The sequence below is a fragment of the Muscardinus avellanarius genome, assembly GCF_963383645.1.
Source record: "Muscardinus avellanarius genome assembly, chromosome: 12".
Classification (NCBI taxonomy): Eukaryota; Metazoa; Chordata; class Mammalia; order Rodentia; family Gliridae; genus Muscardinus; species Muscardinus avellanarius.
Window position 1 is genome coordinate 11,433,002 of NC_137798.1, and position 22,214 is coordinate 11,455,215.

Sequence of the window (22,214 nt, forward strand, 5' to 3'; positions counted from 1 at the left end):
ACGTTTAGATTTAGGATTACAGTTATCCTTAGGAATTCTATAGGAGTTAGTGCAATTTCTTATATGCATTTGTGCCAGCAGTGCGTGAAAGCTCGGAAAAGTGATTTACATTTCATATATATGTGCAAAGAAGTTCAATTTCAGTGTAATGTAAGAATTTCACATAGGTTTAGAATTAGCATTGCAGTTAGCGTTAGTACTTCCAGAAGCATCAGGTAGTTGAAGTTCTTAATGTGCGTTAGTTAATGCAATGTGTAAAAGCTTGTAAATGTGGTACCCTAGGCATATCTATGTGAAAAGATGTTCAATTTCAGTGTACTGTAAGAATTCTATATACATTTAGAATTAGGATTACAGTTATCATTAGGACTTCTATAAGAGTTAGTGTAATTTCTTATATGTGTTAGTGCCAGCCAGCGGGCGTGAAAGATAGGAAAATGATTCACATTTCATATATATGTGCAAAGATGTATCAGGATCAGATCACTCAAAAGCAAACAGGTATTATGAATTCATATGTAATGGGATTCAGAAAAAACATCTTTAATGTCCAGGACAGTAAACCCTTTAGATCCACTTGGTATCTGAGTCTAAATAGTAAGTGGATTAGGAACTATAGCATGTAACAGAACGACAGCCTCAGCTGCCCTTAGGTCTTGAACTAGCTGATATTTCCCACTTGGTTTTCAACATTGGGAGCATGGGTATGTTACATAGGGAGAAGCAGTGGACTAAAAGACCATATTTAAAACAGAAGCCGGGTGTGGTGTGTCATGGGAGGCTGAGACAGGATGATCCAGGTTTGTATCTAGCCTCAGCACTTAGTGATGCCCAGTTTTAAAATAAAAAATTAGAAAAATTGGTCTGGGTTTGTGGTTCAGAGATAGAAAGCCCCTGGGTTCAATCCTCAGCAACACACACACACACACACACACACACACACACACACACACTTAGAAGCCAGGTGTTGTGGTGCACACTTGTAATCCCAGTACTTGAGAGGCTGAGACAGGAGAATTGCAGGTTCAAAGTCAGCCTTAGCAACTTAGTGAGACCCTATTTCCAAATAAGAAATAAAATCCCTAGTATCACACACACAAAAGAAATTTATTAATAAGAGACTGAAGACCTCAGTGTCCCTCTGTATTGATAGGATACTGCCACCTGTGGGGTAAGCTTTTGGGGCTTTTAATAAAAACAGGTTGGACACTAATTGCCTTAACTGGAACATCAATGGCCCAAACCTGAGGATCTGCCCAACATAAAATATCCTTAGATATATTTTTTTCTTTTATTGTCCCTGTTATTAATGCAAAATTAAGAGTTGCTCCCAAGGAAGCTAAAAAAATCTCTTCCCAACAAAAGAGTGGGGACACTGGGAGAACTAAGAAGACTTGAGTAAAAGTTCTCCAAATCTACAAGCTAAAGGCATTGTAAGTCCTTTGGCCTTGGAGTGCCATCAACATCAGGCACAGTACATGTTTCTTTAGAAAGGGGTCCAGGAGAGATGAGCAGAACAGAGAATTGAGCCTTCACATCTCAAAGAAAATTTATCTCCTCACCTGCCATGTCAAGAGTCACCCTAGGCTGCTCTGTTTATGTGCAGAGCCTTTCTGAACCTCGGGCATCCTTGACCCCAATATGCAATTTTAGGGTGCTGTATTAGCCCCCTACAAGATTCTCCAAGCTAGGTATGGGTCCCTAACTCAGGGTGCATTATCAGCCCCTACAGAAAAAGGAAAACAAATTAGAAAAAAATCCCTGAAATATATACCCAGTAATTTTTTTGAGTACTCTTAAAATTTATAACCTCAGTTTTGTAAGCATGCCAAAGGTGATGTGTTTGTGTGTGTGTGTGTGTGTGTGTGTGTGTGTGAGAGAGAGAGAGAGAGAGAGAGAGAGAGAGAGAGAGAATTGGAGGACATTTCCAAGGTAAGACAAATTTGGTTCTTAACAAGATATGTATGTACAAATATACATATATACATACATATATCCATATATATTCATATATATTCTTACTAGGTAGAATGAATGCATTTCTAGCAAGGTTTTTTGTAAATCAAAGCACATTTTAAGTGAACAGTTTCTTCTTTTGTAGGTGAAGCTTTTTTCTTTAAATGGTATGAGCAGAAGCTGGGCATGGTGGCGCATGCTACTTAGTGAGTCCCTCCACAACTTAGACCCTGTTTCAAAATAAAGAATAAAAAATAGGGCAATGGGTGTAGCTTAGAGGTTGGATGCCCCTGGGTTCCATCTACACACACACACACACACACACACACACACACACACACACACTATATATATATATATATATATATATATTATAAGGTTGGGGGTGTTGCTTGGATATAGAGTAATGAATTCATTCCCAAGTACTGTACACAAGGAAAGAAGACAGAAAGCAAAAGAAAGAAGGAAAGAAATAAATGAATTATACACCTTATGCTGCATGTGGTGTGACCTCCCAGTAAGGTCTTGGGCAGCACCTAATCGTGCTGGCATTTCTCAATGCTTGAACTGGATGGAGTTTTAAGTAGCTTCTAAGCTAAAGTTAAGTATTGCTGATAATGAGTTTGCTGTCTAGAACATTTTATAGAGATGCAATAAAAATATAAACAAAATATTTTATAGTACTTTATATAAAATATTTCACATTTTACATTTAAATATAAAATAAAATTTAAATAAAAATTTATATTTGGTATTAGATTTGCAGATCAAGGATTATGAACCCATAATATTAAACATAATATCTTTATGTTTTATTTATTGACCTATTTTTTTTTTTTTTTGGTGGCACTTGGGTTCCTGGAAGCCCTTCTACCTCTGGGCTACACTCCCAGATTCTATTTTTACATTTTTATTTGGAAACAGGGCCTCCCAAGCCAGGGCGTGCAGCTGGCTTCGAACCTGTGCGATCCTCCTGTCTCTGCCTCCCATGCGCGGGGATTACAAGCGTGCGCCACCATGCCCGGCAACCTATTTTACTTTTTATTTGAAAACAGAGTATTTTTAAGAAATTGAGCCCATTTGAAGGAGCTCATTTCATGATCTGCCTTTCGTGTGTGTGTGTGTGTGTGTGTGTGCGTGTGTGTGTGTGTGTGCACACACTCATGCACATGTGCATACAAGAGCATAGTGCTGAGGATTGAACACCTAGCCCTGTTTTATTTATTTATTTATTTATTTATTTATTATTTGCTGTACTGGAGATTGAACCAGGGGTATTCTACTTCCAAGCTATACTCCCAGCCCTATTTTTTTTAATTCCTCATTTTTGAAACAGGATCTCATTGGGTTGCAAAGGGCCTAAGGCTGTCTGCGAACCATGATTCTCCTGTCTCAGCCTCCCAAATGCTGGGATTACAAGCGTGTGCCACCATGCCAGGTTTATTCTTTATTTTGAGATAAATGAATAAAGAAAGAAAGAAACATAAAGCTGAGGCTCTCACTAAGTTCCTGACATTGGCCTCGAACCTGAGATGATCTTGTCTTAGCCTCTCAAGTACTGGGAGTAGAGGTGTGTGCCACCACGCCCGCCTCTGTCTTCACTTTTGAGAAAGATTATAAAGTCAAGCGTTGGAAAATGTGCAACCCAGCTTCCAATCAGATAACCTGCTAAAATCTATGAACTTTGGTATCATGTGTGTCTTATATCTTGCTGCCCTTTTACAGATATGTAAATGTGTGCGCACCATATGTGTGCACCGGGACACTTGCCCCGAGAGCCAGTGGCCATCTTGAATCCTCCATCTTGAATCTCATCCAGCCCCAAGAGTCAGCCGCCCTCTTTAATCCCACCCAACATCTCTGCATCGTGCCCCCGGCTCTGCAGCTCTCAGCACTTTTGCCACAGTCAGCACTGGCTGACGACAGTCCGGTGAGTTTCCCTTCCCTAGGCAAGTGGGTTCCAGCTTTTAGCCTCTTCCGGCTAAAATGTGTAAAACATATGTGTACATTTGTGGACAACATTTGTGTACAACAAATGTGTATAACATGTACAACATTCGTTAACAAACAGCTTTTTCAACATTTGTTTACAGTATTTGTTTACAATGAGAGAGAGAGAGAGAAAGAAAGAAAGAAAGAAAGAAAAGAGAAGAAAGGAGAAGAAAAGAGAAGATATCAAGAAATCATGTCCAGGAAAAAACTGGAATCCAGGTTTGCCAGCATGACTTGAGATTGAAGATAAGTTCCATAAAAGGCGTTTTCTCATGCTAGGAAAGTCCCAAATCGAATGAGGACCCGCCTCCTCTTAATAGCGGGGTTCTAAACTGTGAATTTGCTGTGTAAGTGTTGTTTTTTTAATCTCTGGAGCATATGCCTATAATCCGAATACTTGAGAGGCTGGCACAGGAAGATCGCAGATTCGAGGCCAGCCTCAGCAACTTAATGAGGCCCTCCCCAACAGAGTGAGACCCTGATTAAAAATTTAAAAATAGATCTGGGCTTGATGGCTCAAGCTTGTAATCCCAGCATTTGAGAGGCTGAGACAGGAGGATTGGGTTGGCAGACAGCCCCAGCTACTGAGTGATTGATGCTCTGTAACTAACTAAAGACCGGAGTGTACATTAGAGTCTGCTCTATTGTTTATTCTATGGATTTGGTTGGATTGTTTATTTTGGTAGAGGGCATTGAACCCAAGGGAATTCTATCTTTAAGCCACACCCCTCTTTATTTATTTATTTATTTAGCAGTGCTGGGGATGGAATCCAGGGGAATTTACCTTCAAGCTAGACCCCCAGCCCTATTTTTTATTCTTTATTTTGAAACAGGGTCTCACTGAGTTGCAAAGGGTCTAAGTAGCTGAGGATGTCCGCGAACCATGATTCTCCTGTCTCAGCTTCCCAAATGCTGGGATTACAAGTGTGTGCCACCACGCCTAGCAGAATTACTCTTAAAATATGAAAAAAGTCTATCTAGAATGAATCTTAGAATTCTAAATGGGAGGGAGGGGCATCTTCAGCAACAGAAGCATAAATAGAAAATTCCAGAGAAACACAATTTGATAGATTTTGTTTCATGGAGACTCACACTCAAAGAAGCATTTTATTTTTTTCACAGTGAAGGAAAAAGCCAGGCTCAGCAAGTTCCAGCGCTGAAGTAGAAATACTTGTTTCGCTGGCTAGGGCGCCTTAAAGTTCCCCGAATCCCAGCTCTCTAGGCAACCCAGGATTTGGGCACCTAGGCAGGTCCCGATGCCTGATGCTCAATATAGCTTTGCAAGGAAAGGTGTCAGGCTGCCCCACGCAAGCTCCCTGTGCAAGGACGGGGCTCATAATTGCATCCACCTGCCTGAGCCTGGGCACGAGGCTCCTTCCCTGGGCCCAGCAGGTGCAGAAGCCTGACCGTCTCCACGGGGCGGCACAGTGGAGTGCACATGCCCAGCTATGCTGCTTGGCGGCTCCAGACCCTGGGTCTCTCCAGCCAGGAGCTGCCAGGCTTGCAGAACTCCGAGGTGCGGTGCCAGGGTGTTGCAGCAGCTGCTAGTGCTAAGAGGGAGGGGAGGGCCATCGCAGGCAGTGCATGGGGCTCCACACCGGGATTGGTCACAAGTAGGATCCTCAGCTGCCACCTCGAATCCGTGGGGAGTGCAGGCTGAGCTGCTCCTGCAGCCCATGCACAGGTGCTAGGTGCGAGCCCGGGGCTGGGGCTGCAGGTGCCGGGCTGCAGGTGCGGGGCAGAGCTCCCGGGTCTTGTCTAAGGACAGGATTCTCTGCAGCGGGCGGGGACAGTGTTGGTGGAGCCAGCTGTTCTGTCTGCGCCGGTTAGCCAGGTACGAGTCTGGGGCTGGGTCTCTGGAGCCCCCGGACTGCACCCCAGCAGAGGAACGCCAGCTTGGGCTGGGTTCCAAGGCCCTAAGTGCTCAGGAACATGTAGCACCCACAGGCTGTTTGGAACGAGCGCCAGGGGCCAGGCTGAGCACTGAGCATTCACACTGGCTGGTCCTGTGCTCCTGGAGGAGCTCGCAGGGCTCCATCCCTTCCAACCACTTCTGGGGGAATTCAGCATCTTCTGAGAGACAGACCAGTGGTGGGCCTCCTCTCCTGGGAGAACAAGATGAACTTAAGGCCTGAGGCCATGCTACAGGGCCATGCTGGGAGTGGGGTGCTCTCACTGGGGCTTAACAGAAAAACTGCAGGCAGGCTCTGTCTACTCTCCAGTCAGGCTCTCTGCAGCCTCCTCTGGGAGGGGCTGGAGAAAGGAGGGGAACTGGCTGTGTCTTTGCTCCCAAAGTCTCCACTGAGAACAGCAGGCAGGTTCGCTGTACTCTATCCAAACACCTGGTACACAGGCAGCATTCCTTGGCCCAGCTGGACAGAAGTGGCCATTGGCTTCCTTCTCCATTTGGTACACTGATATATGTTGTAGGCCAACTTGGAACCACAAAAATAAAATAAAGTAAATGCCATTCCCATCACATTCATTCCAGGCCTGGCGCTCTGTACTGGTATCTAAATCCTGGGTTGAATTCCTCTTAATTCCAGTGCAGGACACTTCAATGATCCACAATCTCCTGTCACTACCCTTCATTTGTTTTTATTTATTTTTATTTTTGTGGTACTAAGAATTGATTCCAGGGGCATTCTAACTCCTAGTTACACCCCTAGCCCAGCTTTTTATTTTTATTTTTATTTTGAAACAGGGTCTCACTAGGTTAATGAAAGTCTTATAACTTGCTGAGGCTGTCCTTGACCTGCAGTCCTTCTGTCTCAGCCTCTGATGTACTGGGATTACAGGTGTGCACCACCACACTCAGCTGCTGCCCTGGCATTTGAAAAATGAAATAACAGAGGAGTGTCAATCTGTAGTGGCCCTCATGCCGGAGCCTGCCGGCAAAAGTACAGGTTCTGAAGAGAGGAGTGAGGATGAAAAGAATTTCATTCAATGAATTTAATTCATAGAATACTTCATTCTCTCATGGAAGGATTGGCAGTACACTCCTGGATGGATATCTCTACTGACCGATCCTGGTTTTATCGCTCTTGTCCTATTTATACTGCTCCCGGTCAGCCAACCCTCATGACGTCACCACCTACATGCGTAACGGTCAAACCAATCAACCCTGTGCCATCACCACCTGTGCGCTTAATGGTCAAACCAATCAATTCCACCTGAGCTTCTCTCAGACGTTGAACTTTCCATGACCCCAAACCTTATTGGCTCTGGGCAAAACAGTCAGAAGTATTCTTAAAGGGGAAAACCTTAATGGCTCCCCATAATTCTCCCTTTCTTATATTCAAAAGAAGACTGTGCCTGTCTTAGTTTGTTTCCTTCAGGTATCAAGGTTTACCCATCTTTGGATAATACAGAGCTAAGCTGTATATCCTGTCTTAGGTTTCCTTGTCCCAAGGAAATCTTACCCGTCATTGACTACCAGCCTCTTAAATGGGGGTACTTTTTAGATGTAGATCATGTACTTCTGCTGAATAAAAATGTTCTCACTTTGTCCAAGGTCACACTTTGTCCCAAACCTCTAATAAACAAGGTATTGGGAATATCATAAAAAATAGGTATTTCAGTAAGACATTTTTTCCAATTAACACTAGGATTTCCACATGTTAAATCAGTTTAACAGGGTAAACAATTTACTCTCAGTCTTTGTACTTGTCTGCAATACCACGGGCATCAACTGCAGACATCCCATCTTTTTGACATTTTTAGGAAAACATAAGAGTGTACCAGTTCTTTGTCCAAAATAACCAAAAGTACCAATTCTTTGTCCAAAATAATTAAAAGTTTCTGTAATGGGTGTAAAGTTCAAAGCAAGGAGTCCCAGAAATCGTGAGTTGTCGCTGAAGACAGTGATCTTTCGTTGTTCCCAAACAGCTGGATGAATATGGGATGATCTGGAACCTAAGTCCGTGTTTCATTCAACATTGAAGCTAGGAGCATCAGCAGCATTGAGCTGAGATTCTTCCATTTTTGCTTGATCCATATGTCACACCAGCTGCTCAGGTATCCACCGTGCATTATCTTCATCCTGTGAAAAAACACAAACATGCCTTCTTCCCCATATTAGTACAGGGTCAGGACCTTTCCAAATTCCTGTGCAAGGATCTTTACATTTCACTAAAGCAAAATTGTTTTTGGAGGATGTATGCCAATATCTATCTGCTGCTGTGCAACCAGTTTTGTCAGCATTCAAGAAAATTAAGAATAAAAAGAGCATAATTTAAAGAGTTCTGTGGTGAATGGGTATATAACTCCCCCTTTTTATTTATTTTCAAAAGTGGTTTGTTTTGGTGGTACTGGGGTTCCTGGAAGCCCTTCTACCTCCGGGATACACTCCCAGACCTATTTTTACATTTTTATTTGGAAACAGGGTCTCCTAAGCCAGCACACATGGCTGGCTTCGAACCTGCATGATCCTCCTGTCTCCAGCTTCCAAGTGCGGGGATTATAAGAGTGCACCACCACGCCCGGCAAAAGTGTTGTTTTTAAAGAATTGTGGGCACATTCTACAATACCCTGTCCTTGAGGATTATAAGGTATACCTGTAATATGCTGAATATTGCATGTATTGCAAAATAGTTTAAAAGCCATACTCGTATATCCTGAACCATTATCAGTTTTAATGTAGGTAGGAAGGCCTGAGAAAGCAAAACATTTCAAACAATGGGAAATCACATGTTTAGCAGCCTCCCCAGTTTGGGCTGTAGCCATAATAAATCCTGAAAAAGTATCAATAGACACATGAACATACCTTTGTTTACCAAAAGCAGAAATGTGCGTAACATCCATTTGCCATAAATTATTGGGAACCAATCCCCGTGGATTTACACCTAAATGAGGAACAGGCAAATATTCTGGGCATATAGGACATTGTTTAACAATTTGTCGTGCTGCTTCTCGAGTAATTTGAAACTGTTTATGCAGACCAGCACTATTTTGATGATGTAAAGAATGTGATCGTTGAGCTTGTTCCAATTGAGAGGGGCAGACAAATTTTGTAGCATCGTCAGCAATAGGATTACCTTTGCCAAAGGACCAGGTAGGGCAGAATGTGCTTTTATGTGCCCAATAAAACAAGGATGCTGGCATGATAAGATCTGAGTTTGAATTTGAAAAAATAAATAACCTATCAATTTATTATGCATATCAATATATGGTACAGTTTCTAATGTTTGAAGGGCATTAGCTATATATAAACTATCAGTATATAAATTAAAAGGTGTGTCAGATAGATGTTGAAAAATAGCTGCTACTGCATGCAATTCTACAACTTGAGATGTAAAAGATGTTTGAATTATAGTTCTATGTTTATTAATTACATAAGTTGCCTTACCATTTGATGAGCCATCAGTAAATACCAAGATCACTTGAGATATGGGAGTGGCATGAATTATCTTAGGAAATATAAGAGCATGTTTATTAATAAACTGTAATAATTTATCATGAGGTAAATGATTGTCAATTTCTCCAATAAAAGATGCAAAAGCAATGGCCCATGAATCAGCATTCTGAAAAAGCCATTGTACTTGTTGTTTAGTAAAAGGAACAATAATAAGTGAAGGCTTTTTTCCAAAATATTTTATAGATTCTGATCTGACAGAACACACCAAGGAAGCAACTAATTCCCAGTATGGCATTAAGACTCTGCTTGGAGTAGTGGGTAAATGTATCCACATTAATGGTCCATCCTGCCACAAAATAGCAGTGGGCATATGTGCCGATGTCAATATAAAAGCAGCCCATTCTTTAGCAAGCATAGTCAATGTACTGTTTTCTTTGACATTCAATAGCCAATTCAACTTTTTTAAGAGCAGCACGTCCTTCCTCTGTTAAGATCCTAGAGGAAGTTGGGTCTGAGTCACCTTTTAAAATATCAAATAAAGGTCTTAATTCTCCAGTCGTAATATTTAAAGATGGTCTTAGCCAATTAATATCTTCTAAAAGTTTTTGAAAATCATTTAAAGTTTTTAAACTATCTTTGCATAATTTTTTTTGGTGGTACTGGGGTTCCTGGAAGCCCTTCTACTCCGGGCTACACTCCCAGACCTATTTTTACATTTTTATTTGGAAACAGGTTCTCCTAAGCCAGTGCGTGCGGTTGACTTCGAACCTGTGCGATCCTCCTGTCTCTGCCTCCCAAGCGCGGGGATTACAAGGGAGCGCCACCATGCCAAGCCACAAGCCATTTTTAATTCTTTTAATTGTTTGAAAGGAAAGGGTCTATGTCCTCTAATCACACCTCCTTGACCATCAGTGTCTTCAGTAATGGGGAAAACTCTAAATCCCCTAGTATCTTCTCCATTTTCTACAGCCCGATTTATATCCGCTTGAAGCGGTGATATTAAAGATAAAGGTCGGTGTTTTTCAGTGCTTTGTTTAGCAAATGCTACAGTGGGAGAGTTTAGAAGGTTCATATTACTGATAATAGGAGAATATTGTTGAGGTCCTTCTTCACTATTTGAAGGAGCTATCTGATCTAATCGTTTAGTTAAAGTCTCTACGGCTACTTGTAATTGTTTTATACAAAAATTGGGATCCAGAGTTTCTGGAATATCTGGATAAGCCCCTAACTCATATCTGTGGAACTGAGCAGCAGTTTCCTTGAGCCGCTCCTCTTCTTCAGTATCCTCATCTTCCTTAGGAAGTGAAGGCAAAGCGCCTTCGTGTTCTTAGTTTTATTAACACCAAACATATCTCTTAACATCTGTACAAAACATAAAAGACTAATTTTTAGACCCATTGTATATTACAACTTCCACGTTACTCACCGCCACCACAAGTCTTCGAGCGCGCTGCTCTCTTTCTCTTCAGCGGTGTCCTTCACTGCGTCCTCTGTTTCAGAATCTCCCCGTATGGGCCACCACCTGCCAGAGCCTGCCGGCAAAAGTACGGGTTCTGAAGAGAGGAGTGAGGATGAAAAGAATTTTATTCAATGAATTTAATTCATAGAATACTTCATTCTCTCATGGAAGGATCGGCAGTACACTCCCGGGTCAATATCTCTACTAACCGATCCTGGTTTTTTTCACTCTCGTCCTATTTATACCGCTCCCGGTCAGCCAACCCTCATGACGTCACCACCTACGCGCATAACGGTAAAACCTATCAACCCTGTGCCATCACCACCTGTGCGCTTAATGGTCAAACCAATCAATTCCACCTGAGCTTCTCTCAGACGTTGAACTTTCCATGACCCCAAACCTTATTGGCTCTGGGCAAAACAGTCAGAAGTATTCTTAAAGGGGAAAACCTTAATGGCTCCCCATAATTCTCCCTTTCTTATATTCAAAAGAAGACTGTGCCTGTCTTAGTTTGTTTCCTTCAGGTATCAAGGTTTACCCATCTTTGGATAATACAGAGCTAAGCTGTATATCCTGTCTTAGGTTTCCTTGTCCCAAGGAAATCTTACCCGTCATTGACTACCAGCCTCTTAAATGGGGGTACTTTTTAGATGTAGATCATGTACTTCTGCTGAATAAAAATGTTCTCACTTTGTCCAAGGTCACACTTTGTCCCAAACCTCTAATAAACAAGGTATTGGGAATATCATAAAAAATAGGTATTTCAGTAAGACATTTTTTCCAATTAACACTAGGATTTCCACATGTTAAATCAGTTTAACAGGGTAAACAATTTACTCTCAGTCTTTGTACTTGTCTGCAATACCACGGGCATCAACTGCAGACATCCCATCTTTTTGACATTTTTAGGAAAACATAAGAGTGTACCAGTTCTTTGTCCAAAATAACCAAAAGTACCAATTCTTTGTCCAAAATAATTAAAAGTTTCTGTAATGGGTGTAAAGTTCAAAGCAAGGAGTCCCAGAAATCGTGAGTTGTCGCTGAAGACAGTGATCTTTCGTTGTTCCCAAACAGCTGGATGAATATGGGATGATCTGGAACCTAAGTCCGTGTTTCATTCAACATTGAAGCTAGGAGCATCAGCAGCATTGAGCTGAGATTCTTCCATTTTTGCTTGATCCATATGTCACACCAGCTGCTCAGGTATCCACCGTGCATTATCTTCATCCTGTGAAAAAACACAAACATGCCTTCTTCCCCATATTAGTACAGGGTCAGGACCTTTCCAAATTCCTGTGCAAGGATCTTTACATTTCACTAAAGCAAAATTGTTTTTGGAGGATGTATGCCAATATCTATCTGCTGCTGTGCAACCAGTTTTGTCAGCATTCAAGAAAATTAAGAATAAAAAGAGCATAATTTAAAGAGTTCTGTGGTGAATGGGTATATAACTCCCCCTTTTTATTTATTTTCAAAAGTGGTTTGTTTTGGTGGTACTGGGGTTCCTGGAAGCCCTTCTACCTCCGGGATACACTCCCAGACCTATTTTTACATTTTTATTTGGAAACAGGGTCTCCTAAGCCAGCACACATGGCTGGCTTCGAACCTGCATGATCCTCCTGTCTCCAGCTTCCAAGTGCGGGGATTATAAGAGTGCACCACCACGCCCGGCAAAAGTGTTGTTTTTAAAGAATTGTGGGCACATTCTACAATACCCTGTCCTTGAGGATTATAAGGTATACCTGTAATATGCTGAATATTGCATGTATTGCAAAATAGTTTAAAAGCCATACTCGTATATCCTGAACCATTATCAGTTTTAATGTAGGTAGGAAGGCCTGAGAAAGCAAAACATTTCAAACAATGGGAAATCACATGTTTAGCAGCCTCCCCAGTTTGGGCTGTAGCCATAATAAATCCTGAAAAAGTATCAATAGACACATGAACATACCTTTGTTTACCAAAAGCAGAAATGTGCGTAACATCCATTTGCCATAAATTATTGGGAACCAATCCCCGTGGATTTACACCTAAATGAGGAACAGGCAAATATTCTGGGCATATAGGACATTGTTTAACAATTTGTCGTGCTGCTTCTCGAGTAATTTGAAACTGTTTATGCAGACCAGCACTATTTTGATGATGTAAAGAATGTGATCGTTGAGCTTGTTCCAATTGAGAGGGGCAGACAAATTTTGTAGCATCGTCAGCAATAGGATTACCTTTGCCAAAGGACCAGGTAGGGCAGAATGTGCTTTTATGTGCCCAATAAAACAAGGATGCTGGCATGATAAGATCTGAGTTTGAATTTGAAAAAATAAATAACCTATCAATTTATTATGCATATCAATATATGGTACAGTTTCTAATGTTTGAAGGGCATTAGCTATATATAAACTATCAGTATATAAATTAAAAGGTGTGTCAGATAGATGTTGAAAAATAGCTGCTACTGCATGCAATTCTACAACTTGAGATGTAAAAGATGTTTGAATTATAGTTCTATGTTTATTAATTACATAAGTTGCCTTACCATTTGATGAGCCATCAGTAAATACCAAGATCACTTGAGATATGGGAGTGGCATGAATTATCTTAGGAAATATAAGAGCATGTTTATTAATAAACTGTAATAATTTATCATGAGGTAAATGATTGTCAATTTCTCCAATAAAAGATGCAAAAGCAATGGCCCATGAATCAGCATTCTGAAAAAGCCATTGTACTTGTTGTTTAGTAAAAGGAACAATAATAAGTGAAGGCTTTTTTCCAAAATATTTTATAGATTCTGATCTGACAGAACACACCAAGGAAGCAACTAATTCCCAGTATGGCATTAAGACTCTGCTTGGAGTAGTGGGTAAATGTATCCACATTAATGGTCCATCCTGCCACAAAATAGCAGTGGGCATATGTGCCGATGTCAATATAAAAGCAGCCCATTCTTTAGCAAGCATAGTCAATGTACTGTTTTCTTTGACATTCAATAGCCAATTCAACTTTTTTAAGAGCAGCACGTCCTTCCTCTGTTAAGATCCTAGAGGAAGTTGGGTCTGAGTCACCTTTTAAAATATCAAATAAAGGTCTTAATTCTCCAGTCGTAATATTTAAAGATGGTCTTAGCCAATTAATATCTTCTAAAAGTTTTTGAAAATCATTTAAAGTTTTTAAACTATCTTTGCATAATTTTTTTTGGTGGTACTGGGGTTCCTGGAAGCCCTTCTACTCCGGGCTACACTCCCAGACCTATTTTTACATTTTTATTTGGAAACAGGTTCTCCTAAGCCAGTGCGTGCGGTTGACTTCGAACCTGTGCGATCCTCCTGTCTCTGCCTCCCAAGCGCGGGGATTACAAGGGAGCGCCACCATGCCAAGCCACAAGCCATTTTTAATTCTTTTAATTGTTTGAAAGGAAAGGGTCTATGTCCTCTAATCACACCTCCTTGACCATCAGTGTCTTCAGTAATGGGGAAAACTCTAAATCCCCTAGTATCTTCTCCATTTTCTACAGCCCGATTTATATCCGCTTGAAGCGGTGATATTAAAGATAAAGGTCGGTGTTTTTCAGTGCTTTGTTTAGCAAATGCTACAGTGGGAGAGTTTAGAAGGTTCATATTACTGATAATAGGAGAATATTGTTGAGGTCCTTCTTCACTATTTGAAGGAGCTATCTGATCTAATCGTTTAGTTAAAGTCTCTACGGCTACTTGTAATTGTTTTATACAAAAATTGGGATCCAGAGTTTCTGGAATATCTGGATAAGCCCCTAACTCATATCTGTGGAACTGAGCAGCAGTTTCCTTGAGCCGCTCCTCTTCTTCAGTATCCTCATCTTCCTTAGGAAGTGAAGGCAAAGCGCCTTCGTGTTCTTAGTTTTATTAACACCAAACATATCTCTTAACATCTGTACAAAACATAAAAGACTAATTTTTAGACCCATTGTATATTACAACTTCCACGTTACTCACCGCCACCACAAGTCTTCGAGCGCGCTGCTCTCTTTCTCTTCAGCGGTGTCCTTCACTGCGTCCTCTGTTTCAGAATCTCCCCGTATGGGCCACCACCTGCCAGAGCCTGCCGGCAAAAGTACGGGTTCTGAAGAGAGGAGTGAGGATGAAAAGAATTTTATTCAATGAATTTAATTCATAGAATACTTCATTCTCTCATGGAAGGATCGGCAGTACACTCCCGGGTCAATATCTCTACTAACCGATCCTGGTTTTTTTCACTCTCGTCCTATTTATACCGCTCCCGGTCAGCCAACCCTCATGACGTCACCACCTACGCGCATAACGGTAAAACCTATCAACCCTGTGCCATCACCACCTGTGCGCTTAATGGTCAAACCAATCAATTCCACCTGAGCTTCTCTCAGACGTTGAACTTTCCATGACCCCAAACCTTATTGGCTCTGGGCAAAACAGTCAGAAGTATTCTTAAAGGGGAAAACCTTAATGGCTCCCCATAATTCTCCCTTTCTTATATTCAAAAGAAGACTGTGCCTGTCTTAGTTTGTTTCCTTCAGGTATCAAGGTTTACCCATCTTTGGATAATACAGAGCTAAGCTGTATATCCTGTCTTAGGTTTCCTTGTCCCAAGGAAATCTTACCCGTCATTGACATACCACCTGCCTTTTTTTTCATTTTTTATTTTAAAACAGGGTCTCACTAAGTTGTGGAGGGCCTCACTAACTAGCTAAGGCTGGCTGCAAACCTGGGATCCCAACTCAGCCTCCCAAGTATAAGAAATTCTTTTGACAGCCTTCTGAGATAAGGCCTACTTCCAAGATGCATGAAGTTTCTGGGCTTCGTGGAGTCCAGGCCAGGTTCCCAGCCAGGGCACATGGCTTCCCAGAGCCCAAGCCCTTTCTCCACTTCTCACCATCCTCAATGACTGCAGTGCTGGAAAAGAACTTGTGCAAGTTATGCCCAGGAAGTCTGCCAACAATCCCGAGCAAACACTTTTCCAAGGAAATACTGCCTCCATGTGAAGATCGCAACTAGGTCCACAGAAGTTCTTCTTTCATTATTTCTAGGGGACGGAGAGATGGGGAGAGAAAGTGCTGACAGTGGTGGTGCCCATTAGCATCTCAGGGACACAGTGTAAATCAACATGGATGACAGCTTCAGCAGTTCAATTAAAACCTGATGCGCATTTTTTCCCAATACTGGGGATGGAAGCCAGGGACATTCTACCAACCAAGCTACATGCCCAGCTCGATTTTTTATTTTTGAAACAGGGTCTTACTGAGTTGCAAAGGGTTTCACTAAGTAGCTGAGGCTGGCTGCGAACCGCAATATTTCTGTCAGCCTCCTGAATGCTGGGATTACAAACACGCACCACCACACCTGGCTCCTGACATACATTTTTTCTAGTACTAGAGATTGAACAAAAAGGAATTCTACCTCTGTGCTGTAACTTCAGCCCTAATTATTTTGAAGGCTGTGGAAGGCTGGCTTCAAACCTATGACCCTCTTTTTCAACCTCCCATACTAGGATTGCAGGTGTGCATCACCTTGCCCAGCTAGATGTACAAATTTTATTTATTTATTTATTTATTTATTGTACTTGGGATTAATCCTGGGGCATACTAGCTCTGAGATATACCTCAAGTCCTCCTAATTTATATTTTTATTTTGAAACAGTCACATTAAGTTGCAGAAGACCCTGCTAAGCTACTGAGGATGGTTTTGAACTTGAGATCCTCTTGTATTTGCCTCCCATCTACTTGGGATTGTGAGCATGTGCCACTATGCCCAGCTGGAATATGTACAGTATATAGTGTTTAAACATTTCTTAGCAGGAGGAAGCCCTCACTCCAGTGGCAGCTGCTTCAAGCTCTTCAATCATACTTATGACCAGTTTGTATCCAAAGTCTTTTCAGTTATCATCCAGGCCATTGCACGAGGGTTTTGAGCTGTGTCTAGCAGCAGAGACCAGTAATCCCAGTACCTGGGATGCTGATAAAGGAGGCTCATGGGTTCACAGCCAGCCCCAGCTACTTGGTGAGACTCACCACAACTAAGTGAGACACTATTTCAATATAAGAATAAAAAATAGGGCTGGGGGTGTATCTCAGAAGTACAATATCCCTGAGTTTAATCCCTAGTACCAGAAAAAAAAGGCATGGGATGTAGCTTGAGGTATAATGGCCCTGGGTTTAGTCCACAGTACAAAAAAGTTTTTAATTGAACTGAGTATCTGGTGAGTCTAGCAGTCTTTAGAGTGACATCTTAGGCTCAAGTGTGTCATGGACTAAACTCAGTCGGGTCGTTATGGTCCGCTCCCAGTCAAATCCTGAGAAAGATGGGGCAAAAGGCAGGTGAAGTTCTGTAGAATCTTATCTGCAGCAATTCTTTCCCTTTAGGGACTAAATTCTCCTTAGGTCCCTAAATGACGACGCTTTTGGAAAGAACCTGACATGGACAAAGGCTTCTTGAGCCAATGACACTTTATTACAAAAACCCCAAGAAATTTATACCCTTCACCAGTAAAGTTAAGAGAAAAAAGGGAGTGGGTTTTTTTCAGCTGGCTGTTGGCCTTCAAAAGATTAACTCCTGTTCCTTTCCAAGGTTTTGCAGATAAGCAGTTCCAGGTGGCAGCCTCCCAGAATAAATAGGCATAGTCAAGGCTTGGGAGCTTCTCGGGGAATCTTCTTTAACTTTTCCTGGAACTTTCCATCTTTTGGGCTCAGTTCATATAGCAAGTGTGGAGAAATGTGGTGATTCAGGTGGATGTGATGGAGTTTCTTCAGGTGTTGGCATTTTATCTTCTAAATCTGAAAGCTTAAGCATACTCACAACACAGTTTGGCAGATAAAATACCACAAACAACACCACAAGGTTCTTAGTTCTAATTGTCAGATGTATTTCCTTAACTGCTGAGCACTCTTCTTTAGACAACAAGCCTATTAAAAGCCTACTCATCTTTAATAATCCACTTCCCTGTCACAAACTCTCTGCAGCCTGCTTCTAACTTTCTAATTTCTTTCTTTCCCAATTGGGACTTTTTTATGATAAGCTCTTCTTCATGCAAAAATGCTTTTCTTACTCTTACGGTATTTCCTTTCCTTCATACATATATTTTTAGAACGTCTGTCCTTTATTTTGTCATTTTCATTTCTAACTATGCGGCCAGTCTCCCTATGTCCAGGAATGCTCACACTGAGGTAAAAGTCAACAGTCTTTTTCTTTGGGTCTATTGTATTTGGGCAGCTAAGTTGTTTATCAACTAAATTGCTTTAAGGTCACACACAAGGTTTTTCTCTGTCTGTAGGCAGGATTTCAAGGGTAAACAGTTACGTTGAACTGAGCTACTTTGTCGGAGTTAATGGATAGGAATGAGGGTCGGAGGCCATTTGTGATTGCTGCAGCTGGGGTGCTTATCACAGCACCTGAATTTGGGCCAGTTTTTTCATTACTATTGAGCAAAGCGAAGGACGTTTAGACAAATTATTAGAGAATTTATTTCCACAGACTCAATTTCTTTCATAGTTCTAATTTCACATCACTGGAGCAATTCATATAGAGAGTTAAAAGGAATCATTACCAAGAAAATAATAGTCATGAAGGGTATCTAAAAGTGGGGGGTACTTTGGCCAGAGACGACACCTCTTTCTCGGGGCTTGTTGCCAATTAACTATGTGGAGTGGGGTCTCAACACATAGATGCCGAGGCGGCAGGCGGTCTTGGCACAAGTGACCATTACTCCACTGGGCTGTGAACCAAAGAGTGTGCAACAGTTTTGACTCAGTGAGCGCAATCCTGCTGCTAAGACAACTGCCTGTGTTGAGTTTCCTTCTTGTGCCAGGTAATTGTAGAGCCAGCACCTCATAGGACGATCCGCACGACGGCGCCTGTGCCTCCCTGCTGGAGACCTTGTAGATGCTGCAGGATTCAGTCTCATAACCTGACTGAGCAGACGCATCCCTGTCGCCCTAACCTACCTGTGACTGCTGGAGGCCACCGCATCCACCCTTCACACGTCATCACCGTGAAGCATCCAGCAATTAGGTCAGTGCAGAAACTCAGGAGAGAAGAGGCAGAGGGGTTTTAGTAGGAGAAACTGCCCTGTCCTAAGGCTCAGCGCAGCCTCAATACTGGGGAGACGAGACTCACCGCACGCAGAGAAGACCCATGGCTGATGCCGCCTCAGACCCAGTCTTGGCTGAGACAAATTGGGTAAGGAATCACAACTCAGCCTCCCCCACTATGCTTCTGTGGGTCCACGGGAGGCCCGTGCCACTCACCATGCTCTTCATAAGGCTCACTGGGGTTGTCAGCCACCCACTCTGCAGTGGGTGTCTTTGATCTTTGGCCACAAACATGCCTCGATCCTTCCCTGATGTTTGGAGAACAGAGGAGGAAATACTTCCTTGAGAGCAGTGAGTGGCCTTCCACCCAAAAGGGCCACAAAAACCCAGTGCGAAGACTGTCCCACACACAGGCCCAAGTGAGGAGACCTGCCAGCTGCTCCCCCCAGCTCACCCTGCAGGAGGGTCTGGCAGCCACACGTGCCGAGCACCTTCAGCCAAAACAAAACCTGCACTGAGGTCATGGACCAGGAGGAAGCCTCGCACCCACCTTCCAAGTGTGTCCTCCAATGTAGTTTCTGGGTAGCAGATGAGATGAAATGTCCCAGACAAGCATGACCCCAAATTTGACAAGAGTCCTCCAATGCCAGTCTTTTCCTTGGCTCATCAAGAAAGGAGTAGCATCACTGAGAGAAAGGAAGGTCACGGTCCCTTCTCAGGACTCGCAGGCACTCCGCCACGTCATCCCCAGCCGTGAGCACCCCTACTTGCCCTGCGTCCCAGGGACCTGCCAGGGTCTCTCAGTCTTCAGACGAGCCTTGACAATGAAGCACAGGGACACTCAGAGCACCAGACATGAATCCCCGCCACACTCTTGTCTCACAGTTGCTCCCCTGTGCTATGGGGAGGGGGTGCTGCAACAGGATAAACTGGGATAAATTGGCAGAAGGGTTTCCATAAGCAGAAACTGTTCTGCCCAAAGGCTCAGTATAGCCTCAGTACTTTGGAGGGAAATGATACTCACCACATACAGTCGGCCATACAGAGTGGACCTTCAGTCCACACAGCTGAAGCAGTAAATGGTCTTCCAGGAGCAGAAGATATCCTGTGGGAAAGGCCCCGGCCACCTGCCCCTGAGAGGCTGTCACCCAGCCTCCTGAGGATGCCCCTGGGCCGAGACCCCTCTAGGACTCTCGGTCTCAAATCACAGCCAGGAGGAGGAAGGCCCATGGCAGTGGCGGACACTACACCCTCTCCCCAGGGCCCAGGGCCTGAGGCACTTCCAGCTGTGCAATGGTGGAAGGCACGGGAGGGTTTCACTAAGGGCTGATGTTATTACCCATGGTGACCAGCACCCAGAGTCAGGGCCTGAGCCCCTCACGCAGGCCTCCAGATGCCAGAGCCAGATGCACTGCATACGAGAGGCTTCTCCTGAGGAAAGGCTGGGTGAGCACAGAAAAGGGAGTCAACGCTGAACAGATTTGGGTGGGGACATCTAATGTCTGGTTCCATTTCAAACTTACATTGATGACATAAAGTACAGGATTATTATCACCCTAATGAGGTACAGATAAAGCAAAGCCCAGAGTGGTTACTCAAGGTCAGGCAGATGCGGATCAGGTCAACATCCAGCAGAGGGGTCCTGGTGTCCAGCAGGCTTCAGAGGGCCTTGTGTGTCTGTCCAATGTCTGTTGGAGTCCACCGTCGTCAAAGTTGGGATCTGGGGAGCTGAGAGACATGTTAATTAGAAGAGTTAGTCATCCCACAGTCTAGAGACGTATCTAACCATCACACTAAACCTCAAAACAGCCATAATTGTGATTTATCACCTGAAAATGACATAGTCAACCATATATAAAATAAAACACTGCAGTGTGTTACCTGTTGGTGTTTTTCCAGCTCAGCAGCCTGCGTTCACAGGAGACACCTTCTAAGTAAATAGTAAAGGAAACTTCTGCTCCCCTTTCACTGGAGCTACGTGGGTAGATCCAAGTTGAATCTTTGGGGCCAGCATTATCAGCAAGAGGTCCTTATGATCTGGGTGGATTTCTCTAGGTGACCTGCTTCCAGCTCTGATTGTTGATCATGGTGTTGGCCACAGGTTCACAACAGGGATTCCTGGTGAAGAGAGAGCCTTTTGTGCCACTAGCTCCTGGGAAGACAACTGGCTTTCAGACTTCAAGGCCATACTAGAGAGCCATGCTGGTAGTGGGGTGTTCTCACTGGGGCCTCACAGAGGAACAGCAGGCAGGCTCTGTCTACTCTCCTCTGAGCTGCACAGGAGAATGACAGGCAGGCTCTCTGCAGTCTGCTCTGGGTGCGGCTGGAGAGAGGAGAGGCCTGGCTGTGTCTTTGCTCCCAAGTTTCCCGTCTGGAATAGTAGTCAGGTTCTCTCTACTGTTCTCCAGGCTGGGCAGGGGAGTGGGAGGTGGGCTGTCTCTACCCTCCTGCAGACTGCACAGGAATAGTAGGCAGGACGTGTCTACTGGCCACATTCTGCCCTGACTCTGTGCCCTCTGTGGCCAGGGAATGCTCAGAGAATAGGAACAGGGAGGCAGGAAGGGAATTCTCACTGGCTCTCCAATTTGGGAGACAGTGAAGGCAGAAGTATCTATGGGTATGGGGGCGGCCCAACCCCTGATGTTTCCAGCTAACCTTCAGTGCATCTTGGTCACCCCATTGGCAACATCTGGTAAGTGGCCATGGTGAGGTCAAATATTCATTGGATACAGAGCCAGGTCCAATGTGGGTTGTACCCCAGGTGATAAATGACCCTCAAGAACTTGGGGTTCAGGTGTGTTTCAAAGCAGCTCATGAGGACTTGATGAATACTCACCCTGGCTCAGTCACAGGTGTGCTGCATGGGTTTAGCTGATGGCCTCTGGTTTGAGTCTACAGTGAACATCTGTAGGTGATGTTTAGTGCAAAGGGAAAGGCGAGTGGGCACCTTGTAGCTCCCTGCAGGGCCTGCTCCTTCAGCTCCTTGGAATTTGTGAGCCAACAGTGGAGGAGGACACACAGAATCCAGATGTCCACCCCAGAGCCTTCGTTGGTCCTGGTAGAACTCAGGATACAAAGTGGAGAGCCCCTCAGGAGGACGGCAGCTGCTGCCCAGCGGTGATCTTGTGACTCAGCCCAAAGTCCATGAGTTGGAGAATCTCACTCTAGCCGCTGCTGTCAGAGTCCACTGTGGTCAAAGGGAGGGTCCAGGGTGCTGAGAACTAGGATAATTAGAAGAAATTAGTCATCCCACAGTGACAGAGTTATCTAACCATCACACTACAACCCAGAGAAGCATCCAATTGTGACTTGTCATTGAAAATGAAATAATGCATATATAAATGAAAACATTGGATCTGGTCTACATGAACATCTGATCAATGATGTCTTCTGCATCAGTAGAAAGGTGAGCGGGCACT